Source organism: Magnolia sinica, chromosome 8 (genome assembly GCF_029962835.1).
Source record: "Magnolia sinica isolate HGM2019 chromosome 8, MsV1, whole genome shotgun sequence".
Lineage (NCBI taxonomy): Eukaryota > Viridiplantae > Streptophyta > Magnoliopsida > Magnoliales > Magnoliaceae > Magnolia > Magnolia sinica.
The window spans coordinates 53,341,090-53,353,456 of record NC_080580.1 but is presented as its reverse complement, the minus strand read 5'-3'; the positions used below and the strand labels follow the sequence as shown (position 1 = coordinate 53,353,456).

General features: G+C 39.1%; 1 long non-coding RNA gene across 1 annotated transcript; it reads right to left on the bottom strand.

Annotated features, from left to right (window-relative positions):
- Positions 1-6,328: 6,328 nt before the first annotated feature.
- On the bottom strand, positions 6,329-8,417 carry LOC131253322 (uncharacterized). The gene is made up of 3 exons (XR_009175088.1): positions 8,088-8,417; positions 6,573-6,606; positions 6,329-6,507 (listed from the first exon to the last, which is right to left on the bottom strand). It is a non-coding gene; the product is annotated as an uncharacterized LOC131253322 (long non-coding RNA).
- Between the last annotated feature and the right edge of the window lie 3,950 nt (positions 8,418-12,367).

Sequence of the window (12,367 nt, the reverse complement as noted above, 5' to 3'; positions counted from 1 at the left end):
ATTCCTCTACCGTGCCAAGAAAACAGTAGGCCTACAATGTCGCTAGGCATGACCCGCTAAGAACCGAACCTACCAAGATTGGAGGACCAAACGTCCCTTGCGAAGGGCAATGAATCAATAGGTGACTAATAGTCTCAACTTCAAGAAAGCAAAGGAGGCAGTCATGGGAGAGAATCATGCCATGCTTCTGAAGATTGTTTACTATGACGATCCTTCCTCTCGCGAAAAGCCAACCAAAAGCAACGACTTTGAGTGACACTCCATAGGACCAAACAAAGGAGGGGAAGGGCTAATTTGGAGTAAAGACCAAGCTGTGTAAGAACTTAAGCAAGGACTTCGATGATAATCAACCCGAGGAAGAGAGCAACCAAGATAAGGAATCCTCCACACCTGGAGCATGCTCGATACCTCCGAGGAGCTTCAAAAGGTGTAGAAACTCTTGCAACTCAAGCTCAAACATCAATCTCCTGTAATGGGGGCACCACATCCCAGTATCAATATTAGAAAAACAATCTTCCACCGAGCACAAAAGATCAGAGAGAATCCTAGCTAATCTTAGAAAAAGGGACTGAAGGGGGGGCTATGCCTATCTACGATCTGGCGGTCTAGCCAAAAACGAATATCCTTTCCATCAACAATGGCAAAAGAGAACCCATCCATCAAAAGGGGCCTAAGGGAGGCAATGGATTTCTAAACTGAAGAGGCTTTATAGAGAGAGGAAATCTCGAAAAACCAACTTCCCTCCTTAATGTCATATTTATAAGCAATAATTTCTCTCCACCATCTACCCCCTTCTGAGCCAAAGCACTAGATCCCTTTACCAAGCAAGGTAGAATTAACATCTATCAAAACCCAAATCCTAACACCCCCTTCAGTGTAGGGTTTACAAACCTCAGACTAGTTGAGAAGGTGGAATTTATGGCTATCTGAGCTACCACTCGGAAAGTCTCTAAGGAACTACTCAAGCCTAAGAAGGATTGACTTCAGGCAACATAATAAGGAAAGGAAGTAAGCAAGTAAATTGGAAAGAGCCAATTTGATAAGGGTCAAGCAGCCACCAAGCAAAAGAAATCAACTTTTCCAAGGGGCCAATTACCACTCAACTCTCTCAATAACCACATCCCAAAGGTGTTTAGCTAGCTTGACAATATAGAAAGGGAGTCGAAGATACAAAACCAAAAAAGATCCAGTTTCACATCCAAATGCCTCAACCAAATTGGAAAGAATGGTTGAATAGGTATTAATGCCCAACATTTTTGCTTTTAAAAAGGTTAACTCTGAGACCTAAGACCGCTTCAAAATAGTAGAGGATTTTACTAAGATTGACAGCAGCAGTCTCAGAAGCCTCACAAAACAAGAGCACGTTATCCATGAATTGGATGTGGGAGATCAAGGGAGAAGACTGAGTAATAGAGAACCGAGTAATAGAGAACTGACTAATAAGACCCATAGATTCCCCTTTTCCTGGCATCCTGGCCTTCAAAGACAACAACGAAGAGAAAGGGAGACTGTGGATCACCCTACCTCAGACCCCTAGAGGAAGAAAAGAAGCCCTTGGGAGAGCCATTGACAAGCACAGAAAAGGAGGTTGAGGAGATACAGGCTCAGATCCAGTAGCACCATTTTTTTACCAAAGCTAACTTGACCCAGAATACAATCCAAATAGCCCCAATCTCCATGATAAAAAGGTTTTTCAATATCAAGGTTACAAACTAGACCACTCTTCCCCCCCTCTGACAAGAATCAATAATTTCATGGACTAGAAGACCACAATCTAGGATTTTTTTTTATTAGCTAGGAAGGCCCCTTGAGCATTAGAAATGACTTTAAAAAGAACGAACCAAAGCCTGGTAGCTACCACTTTAGCTAAAAAAATTTAAGGGGCTCCCAAAAGACTAATCAATCTAAAATCCTTAAGGTTAAACACACCCTCCACTTTAGGAACAGGAGCAATGAAGGAAGCTCCCATGGCTCGGGATAACTGGTTCGTAGTATAAAAGTACTGAAGGAAGTCGATTAGATCCTTTTTCAACAAATCTCAAAAAACATGGAAGAATGCCAAGGGATACCCATCAAGACTTGGGGATTATATCTACTATGGGCGAAAACAGCCTCCTTAGCCTCTTCATCCAAGAATGGAATCACAAGACCAAAGGCCTCCTCCGCAGAGATCTGATTGAAGTTCAAATTATCCAAACAAGGCCTCGAACAGTCCTCAACAGAGAATAACTTGGAGAAAAAGGAAATTGAATGGTTGCATGCATGTTGTTTGTTAATCACTATAGACCCATTAATAGAAACGTTGCTTATATTGTTCGATCGAGATCTCGCACTAGCGATCGTGTGCAAGTAACAAGTATTTTTGTCACCTACTTTAAGCCAAACGGCTCTTGAGTGCTACCTCCATTTCACCTCCATGGTTTTGCGATATGATAATGATTTTGACAACATTTTGTACCTAAACAAGGAATGCTACTGCTGTGTTTTTTTTTTCCTGTTAGGAAATCAAAGACCACCATCTGATTCTGAAGACCCAAACGTGAGGTATATGTGGACATCCCTTGATCATGTTCAGAATCAATGGTTGCAATAGGCATTTCTCCTCTAATAGAAGAACCACTAGTCGACCAAATAGTCAATACTGTTTACCCATAGAGTTCATGGCATCAAGAGCTTGCCCGCTAGCAACGAACATATTATCCTAAACAACCTCCAACTAATCCATAATTGCCCGTCTCTACAAGACCATGGCATCAAGAGCATGCCCCCTTGTATTTGGCCATGGGGCCAAAAAATCAAGCAAATTCAAAACTTGGGTAGGCCACACCAACAAGAAAATTTAGGAGGGGTACGCTTAACATGATTTGCACTAAGCCCCACCCGACTTTCAAAATGGCCTGATTTTTATAGTGTCCCATAATCTAAGGCACATGTTTCATATGAATGCATTGGATGGCATATACACAAAATGGCGGACCCTCTACGAGAATCAAGTGTGGATGTCACCTTTCAATTCTTTGATGTGGTGTGGCCCACTTAACACACGGAATGGCTTGATTTTTTGGCCCACACATCAGCATGGGAGGGCATCATGGTGTGTTGTACAGGCCATTACAGGGCTGTAAAGGTAATGGTAGCAACCATTACACATTATAGGGTTGTAACGGCCGTTACGAGAAAAATGACCCATAACGGCTGTTACAGCCCCCGTAACAGCCCATTACCGCCCCCCGTAAAGGCTGTAACAGTCCATTACGGGGCCGATACAGGTTTTTCATATTTTTTTCAATTTAAAAATTTAAAAAAAAAAAAAAAAAAAAAAAAAGATCGTAACAATTGTAATGGGGGTTGTAATAGTTGTTATAATCCGTACAGTTACCGTTACCATTATGAAATAATTTGAAGGGCACGCATGATGATAAAAGTGGTTGTCATCATCACATCACCATGGGGCCCACAGAGGTTGTTACTTGTTACCACCATGGTAATGTTGGTAACGTTACCATGAGATAATTTCCCGCACACAAAAACAAGCACATGTGCACATGCGCATGCACAAACACACATAACTTCATATATAAACAATGAGAGGAGACGACGTGGTCGTCATTGTCGTCATCTAAGCATTATCCCAACTAATTGGGGTCACTACACAAATCCCATTCCATGATTCCACTCTATTGTTTGGAATGTCATATTGTCAAGAGACAACATGGTCACAAGGGTAAAAGTTTTCACAAAATTAGTTTTTTAAATTGCTAAAAATTATGCATTTGAAGGACATGGGAAGGGCTTTAGACTAAAAGGAATGGCACTTACATGATTTGGTGAAACATCCATTACACTATGCTTTCGTTTCCCTTTATAATGACAAAAACATTGATACTCCACATATGATAGTTTATACACAGGCACTAATAAATTTTACAATTGAAATATTAGGTACTTAAACTAGACCATGCAAATCGTGATCTTGGATTTAGATGGCTCTTAAACTAAAAAATTAAATTGATTAGATTTCTTAATTGGCCAATTGGTGGATCATCAAATTGGGGACAAAATAAATTGTTTTATTATGCAAACTTAAGAAACAAATGCTTATTAAGATGGATAAATCAATGAAAGGTTTAGATAATGACCTTTTAAAGTGGGTCTGACAACTTACATGGTTTAGTTGGATGGGTGTATGCAGTGTGTACAATTTCAAAGCGTCTAAATATCAACCACTACAATCTACCAAAGTATCAAACTCTCCCTCTTAAAACTAGGGGTGCACACGGGTCGGTTTGGTCCGGTTCCGGGGTGAAACCGGAACCAAACCGTTCCTAACGGTTCTACAATTTTTGGAACCGGAACCGGACCGTTAGCACCCTAGAACCGAAATCGGAACCGGACCGTGAAAACGGAATGGAACCGGAACCAAACCGGAACCAACGCATGGGACGAACAAAGAAATGAAAAAAAGAAACCAATAAAAATGAAAACTTTCAGCCCTGCAGCAGTCTCAGGCACAACACGAGACTACACAAGATAATAAATAAATAAATAAAATATTAAATTTCAAATAAAATAAAGAAATGGATTGGGTGGAACGGGGAAACCCATGCCTGTTGAAGAGCACGGCGGCGCTCTCGTTCTTCGCGGACTTGGCGGGTGAAGGCTTCACGGGCATCGACGTCCTTCTCGAGCCGCTTCTGAAACTCTCTTCGAACTATGTGGTGAGCCTGAGGCAGGCCCAACAGCCCTTCTGGGTCCTTCCTTTGGAGAATCAACGAAGGAGAGAACGGACGTTTCTGGTAAGGAGAGAGAGAGAGAGAGAGAGAGAGAGAGAGAGAGAGAGAGAGGGCGCTGGGAGTCAGATACTTGAGAATTTGCATAAAGATATCCAATGGCAGCTGGTCAAACAAGCATGTAGATGAATCAAGAAAAATTTGCGTATCCGACGAGTTCTTATATGAATTCGAATTCAAAGTCGAGCGGCTTGACACAGACCCCCAGACCTTCCTCAGCAACATCGCCATGGAGCCTGCGATTTTGAGAAAATTAGGCCTTCGAAGATTGGGAGTCTGTGAAATCGGGATTTCAGAATATTGAGGTTTGGGGAAATTAGGTTTAGGAAATTGGAATTTTGCAAATTTTGGGGCTTTGGATTGAGCTGGAATTCAGTAAGAAAAACCAAGATTTCATGGAGAATTAGGGTTTTGGTGAGAGAGAGAGAGAGAGAGAGAGAGTAGTTGAAAATGTCTGTGGAGGAGACGTCAGGGCCTGGGACTGGGACGGCGACAGAGAGAGAGAGATACAGAGAGGGAGGGCGCTGGGACCGCCGGACCAGGACGACGAGAGAGAGAGAGGGGGGGCGAGAGAGAGAGAGAGAGCAGAGGTAGGGAGCTCAAAAAGGGCAGGGGTAGGGCGCTCAAATAGGGGCGCGCAAACAGGGTTTTTTTATTATTATTATTTTTTTACTAAGTCGGATTGACGGTTCAAATCCACGAACCAAGGTTCCTGTCATAGTTCGGATCTATGGTTCGGATCAACGGTTCGGTTAACGGTTCGGATCAATGGTTTGGTTCGATTTTACAGGACCTTAAACCGAAACCGATCCATAATCAACGGTTCAGAAAATTTGGGAACCGGAATTGGACCGTTAGCACCCTGGAACCGGACCAAACCGAACCATCCAACGGTTCCGGTCTGGTTCCACGGATCCAACGGTTAAATGTGCACCCCTACTTAAAACCACTCTTCCACCCCTATTTCCACAACAAACGTCTTGCAAACCACTTCCTCTCTACCTACCATTATATATACTACGTGAGAAAACACATCTAACGTCAAGAGAAACCCATTTTTTATTCAAGAAATGCCACTTTTCATCTCAAATCATTCATATGTGTGGCTCTTTGTAGCCGTGTTTACAAAAAACTACTAAGTAAATGCTAAGAAGCCTGGTTATAACCAAACTAGTTATTAAACAAAGGAAGCAGAAAATTAATATAATGGTTAAACTTTCAAAGAAAAATGCCTAAATACAACTAAGAAAGAGTCCCAACTTTTTGCCACTTCTATAAACATGTACAAAAATATGAAGGATTTAGGGCCACATACATGATACATCTGATTCTAAGACTCCAAACTGCATTCTAGCTCATGATACATCAGCTAGAGCCAGATGACAATTTTACACAGCCATAAGGTTGGTACAAATCCTATAAAAATAGGTATTGTTACCCAACTATGAATTTTCCAATTGTCATCTGGCTTTGGCTGATGTACCATGAGTCAGAAACATTCATATAGCCACATAAGTTCTATATCAGGCTACGTTTTCTGTGTTTTCAGTTCAACCCAGTGGGAATTACATTATGAACAGTTTGGATGGCATATAAACATCAAGGTGGACCCCAGGAAGGTTTCAACGGGAGGCATTTGCTTCCCTACTTTTTCCTCTCGTGTGGCCCACTTGAGCTTTGGATCCGCCTCATTTTTAATCTCATGTCCTAAAATGAGCTGGCAAAAAAAAAAAAAAAAGGATGGATAGGTGGATTTCTCACAAACATCACGGAGGGCCCCACCTAGCTTCCGAGCACAGGAACTTTCTGCAACATGCTGTCACAGGCAATCCGCATGCACTAATCAAGAACATTGATATGGCCCCGCTCATCCAACACACCACTCTGGACAGTCAGATTTTCAACAAAGACCCTTTTATGGGCATGATATGGACCTTATTTGCAATCTGACTGTGAGATCTTTGATCAACCTGACTGTGAGGTCTTAGCATTGATGTGTGGCCTGGATGCATCAACCACTCCTCCATGAATGTAGAAAGGAGTCAAGGACTAATTGCGAAACTCTGAAAAAAGAAACTTCAAAGAATTCTGAAAGGTATACAGAGTGAATTACAAGCATAAGGTAGTGACTGGATGCAGAACTGAACTGAATTTCAAATATTTGGGTTTTTGTTTCTTTAATAGAGTGAATGTTCAGTTTAATAAAAAGAAATGACAAAAGGCAATGATGCCTTGAAATGAAGAAGTAGCCATAAAATTGCAGTTTCATTTCTTTCAAGTCCAACTTGAAAGTGCTTCATTTCGATTTGGAGCCAAGGCACTCAATATTAAACATAAATGCCAAGGAAACTACAATTCTGTTATTTCCACTTCATTAGCGTAATAATTGCAATTCAATTTGACAACACAATCAAACACATCGTAAAACACAAGTTTGATTTTTGGCTCTCAAATTCCACCATGAATGACATATTCCCTTGAGTAGGTCCCCAAGCCTTCATCATCTAAAAGACAAGGGGAAATGGTATTCCATTGTGGATGGAGCACATCGCTAAAGGCATGTTTATCGGGCAATCTCAACCATCTGATCTTGCACATTGAACTTGGACAGATGACCATTATCTTCATAATGGTTGATTTGATTGCCAACATCTGGATGGTTAGGATCAGTCAATAAGTGTGCATTTGAGGTTATATGCCACGCACAATAGGCCTACAATATGGAGGGAGAGGATTCAGTCAGACCGGGGTAACACTGAACTCGGTCAGGCCGTCACATGGCACATTTTCATTGGACCGCCAGATGCTTGCCAGAGTGGGGCCCACACAGTCGAGTACATATTCAACCCGACAAGCTTTGCCTCTTTGACAAGCTTCCGGCGGGCCAATGAAATCAAGCAGCGTCAAGGCCTGACCGAGTTTGGAGTTACCGCAGCCTGACCGAATCGAGGTCACAATAGGGATGATCCACAGTTCCAATGACTCGCCATAATATGAAAATGGGGATGAACTATAACTGTTTTCTACCCGTAAAAAGAATCATAAAATCCCCAAATAAAAGAAACCACAAATACAAAAATGCATGAAGAATGCAACTCAGAAACCTCAGAAAATAAAAATTAAAAAGAAAAGAAAAGAAAACAAGAATCACAAAACAACAACATATGGAATATATATATATATATATATATAAAGGGGAAAACAAAAAAGCAAAACCATCAAAGCAAACCCCATTACGAAATAAAAGAACCGAAAAAAAGAAAGAAAACAAGAGAGAGAGGAAGAAAAGACACATACCTCAACGTCTGTTCTAATGGTTCCGTCTCCTTCGTTTTACTCTTCTTATTCCCCTTGTTGCTATTGTGCGCCGCAGCGTAGTCTAAGGGAGCGGCCATTGCAGCGGGAGTGCGCAGGATTATAAAGGCAAAGAAGAGACAGACACAAAAATGGAAACACAAAAATGGAAACAATAGGCTTTATAGCAATCGGTTTTTGAAGAGAGAGAGTCACAACAAAATGCCAGAATCTCTGTCAATCGCAGCTTCCAAATCGCTTCTTTTGTCTTTCTTCACAGACGCAACGACAAATAAAAGGCACTACGTACGTTCCGCTACGAGTCTGTGAAGACTGAAGCTAGAGAAATGGGAAATTCAAACTTACGAGACAAATATTTTTTATACTCTGTAAGAGTGCAGAGCGTGATGGTCAATACACACGCACTAATAAATTTTACATCTAATGTTTACGTGCTTCGAATTAAACCGTCCATATCATGGGTCCTAATCTAGATGGCTTGAAAACCGAAATTTATACTCTTCATGGTTTATAACTAGCTGATTAGTTAGATTTTGATCGACGGTCCAAATAAATATTAGTTAATGACGCGATTCTACAAACGAATGCTCATTTTAAGGTTAAGATCTCTCCATCAATCTAACTTTTCAACGGCGATGTAGAGGGTTTTAGCTCGTGTTAACGTACGCCACAATGCCAGTGTATCAACCATGAACTTAGCCAGAGTATCAAATAAGTCGGAGTTGGAGAGAGAAGGGAAATTTCCCTTGTGACTTCACTTTTAACTGGCTAGCTTAATTATACTTCCAAAACTTTATTTTCTATTTTTAAATATATATGGCAGGAATTTTCTTTTTCTCTTTTTAATTTACGAAAATACACTTATTTTTTGGGTTACATTCCTTTCATTTGTGTATACCCAAAAACTCATTTCTTTCTCTTCATTTTTCTTCTTTAAATCTTCATCTATTGTTATTTTACATCTGTTCATTGCTTCAAAGTGGTCGCATTGATAAACTTGGAATCTTTCAGATTTTGTCCATAAGAGTTTTCTACTTTGAAATCGTGTTTCACTTCACGGTACTCTTCTTCTTCTTAAACTAGTGTTTCATTGGAACGAACGACAACTATAGGAAAAATGAATAATAAATGTGTTTTTTCACATAAAATTTAACCAAGTTCTCTTTAAATATCACTGTACTTGGTTAAATTGATCGAGTACAAAGGAATTGATCGAGTACAGGTGAATACTGACAGGGTACAGATGAAAATTCACTAAGTACATGTGAAAATTTGCCGAGAACGTGAAAAATCACCAAGTATAGGTGAACATTGACCGAATTCTCCCTAAATATGACTGTACTCAGTAAAATTAATCAAGTACATTAAAATTCAAAGAGAACTTAGTCAATTTCATTGTACTCTTTGAAGTCTATTGAGAAATTTTTCTCAATTTCTTTTGACAAGAAAAAAAATTTAATGTATAACAATTCGCTAAGAATATTTTAACGTGTTTGTTTGTAGTTAATGGTTGCAAGAATTATCGTATGCTCTTATGGTGGGGAGTTAATATGTGAAAATAATGAATTGTGTATAAAGGTGGAAAGTCAAAAAATATTACTTTGAGTGTCGGGACTACATATGAGCAGCTTCTATTTAAAATATACAAGATTATTAAGAATACACCGAATGATTATAATATTAGAATGAAAGTATTGTACTCATGATCAAACCAATCAATCCCTCTATCAAAAATCGAAGACGAAGAAGATGTGCGAGTGTTCTTGGCCGTACAGTTAGAGCATCTGAATACATACATGCCTTTAATCATAGATATAGTGCAACACATTAATGAGACCATACACAAAGACCACGTTAGTTGTAGTGGTGTTGAGCATAATGTCGTCGTTGAACATGATGCCCATACATTTGGAAATCCGTGTGAGGAATGTGGCATTAGCTGGGCAGCTAACCTTAACCTGAAATGTGAATATATAGCATCACCTTTATGAGTACGTCTAAGTGACATTCCACCACCCGAGCTGCCTCAAGCATCAAACTTTATGATTGGTTAAGTTAATGTACTTTTTGAGGATGGAAATCCGTGTGAGGAACATGAGGTTAGTTAGGTAGCTGACCTTTGAACCTAATGTGAATATATGGCATCACCTTTATCTACAAGAGTACATGTGCCTTCATCATCCACCACCAGTAATGAATGTGTACATCTAAGCGACATTTCACTGCCCGAGCTGCCTTGAACATCAAACTTCATGATTAGTCAAGTTAATGTGTCTTTTAATGATGGCACATTCATCAATACATATCTGTCAAAATATTCAGATTCATTGGATGACCCGATTGAGATAACCATTGAACAAACGTTTAAGGACAAGAGCCGGTGTCGATATGTTTTGAGCTAATTTGTAATTTGCAAAAACTTCCAATATAGGGTCATGTACTCATCATTCAAGAGAATCACCATGGTATATTTTGAAGATAATTTTGAATGAAGTGTTCATGTATCTAGGGTGAATGATGCAGGGATATTCAAGATAAGGACTTACACATCCAAACGCACATGTAGCATGTCATGGATGAAGAGTGATCATCTACAAGCAAATAGTAAGTTAGTCAGCAGGTTGGTTATTAGTCATATTAAGCAACGAATAGGATTAAGGCCAAGTGTAACACCCTGAATTTTCGATGCCCCAAAATCGCTCCTTTTTTTTTAGTTCACATCCATTCACGAGAGTAAAATCAACTATATTTATTATTCCATTAGAGTAAAAAAGAGTTTAACTAATTTTCTAATGCCCTCTCAATGAGAGCTTATTACATTGTCTTAAAGTAAGCAACGGAAAAATAAACAAAAGTAAATCTTGTGTTATTCTTCTTCTCTATTTGAACATGTCTTCCACAAAATAGTCGTCGTCTGTATCATCAAGCTATAATTCACGTGCAACATCTGTATAGTTGGAGAGGGTCAACGCCCTACTCATAGTAGTGATTGCCCTTTAAAGTTTACAGTTATTCAAGCGATTCATAAGAATAACAAAAGGTTCCCTATACATCTCCTACTCCACAAATACAAATGTTATCGGTATGGACAAACATTCTATTTAAAATGCATACATGTTCACAACCCCAAGTACAAGGTCACGGTGTAGTAATAACTCGGTGAGACTGAGGTCAAATCCACAGAGACTAAACTTGTACGTAATCTGAAAATAACTAGAACTAGAACTAGAAAAAGATCTAAATTAAATTCTAAAATAGTTGAGAGGAATTGTGAGTAAAGTATCAATAATCAAAAGGAAACTAGAGTGCTAAGGATCCACTTGTAGCTATCAGGATGTTACCTTACTTGATTCAACAAACACAACTGGAATCAGAGTCTTATCTTATCCAAATGGAAGATAAAGCAATTAAATCAAATCTCTGAACTTTTCATTGATCTAGTCCTCGATGAAGGAGTATTGTGATGATTGGAAGGGAATTCATGCATCCATCATGCCCAGGAGATGATGGTGAATCACGAGTTTTACTAATCTCACAATCTCAAAATAAGAAAAGAAGATATGCAAAGCTATCACACCATCTATTGTAATTTGAGTCACAATAAATCATAGAAGACTGAAAATATTCCTTAAATTTAAACTAGAAATTAATGACGTTCAACATAATAAGAATCAAAGCAAAGGACGTATTAAAATAAACTACAGCTTCACCTCTTAGCCCTGGCTAAAAGATTAGCTAGTCAAAACTATGCCCTGGTTAAGAGATTAGCTAGTCATAACTAACTCAAAAACAAAAGAAAAAGTACTAGAATTTATGAAGAAATTGAAATGGAAGAACGTTGTTAGCGATCCGCCTAGGCCTTCTCTCCATTTCCAAACCCTAGAAGATACTTTGGAGCATCTTAGAGAGTCCTATTTATAATTGTGGAACTCCAACTTTTGCACCAAGTTGGAAAAATCTAGAAACCGCCTCAAATTTATGTACTCTGCGCAATTTCCAAAATAGACTTTCAAAACTTTCATTTTTTAATCACGGAGTTTCAGAATATGTTTTTTCAGGACAATTTTAGGAATATGTTCTTTTTTAAGGACAATTTCAGGATTCCTTTTCTTCATTTCAAATATTTGATTATCTTCATTCCTTACTTAGTTTCCTTGGATCTTTGGCATGTGAATTCTTCATTAATGACTTCTAAATCTCCAAATCTTCATTTAGTAATCTTTTGAGCATAAATCTTCCTTTTGGCATTAATTTCACCTTAA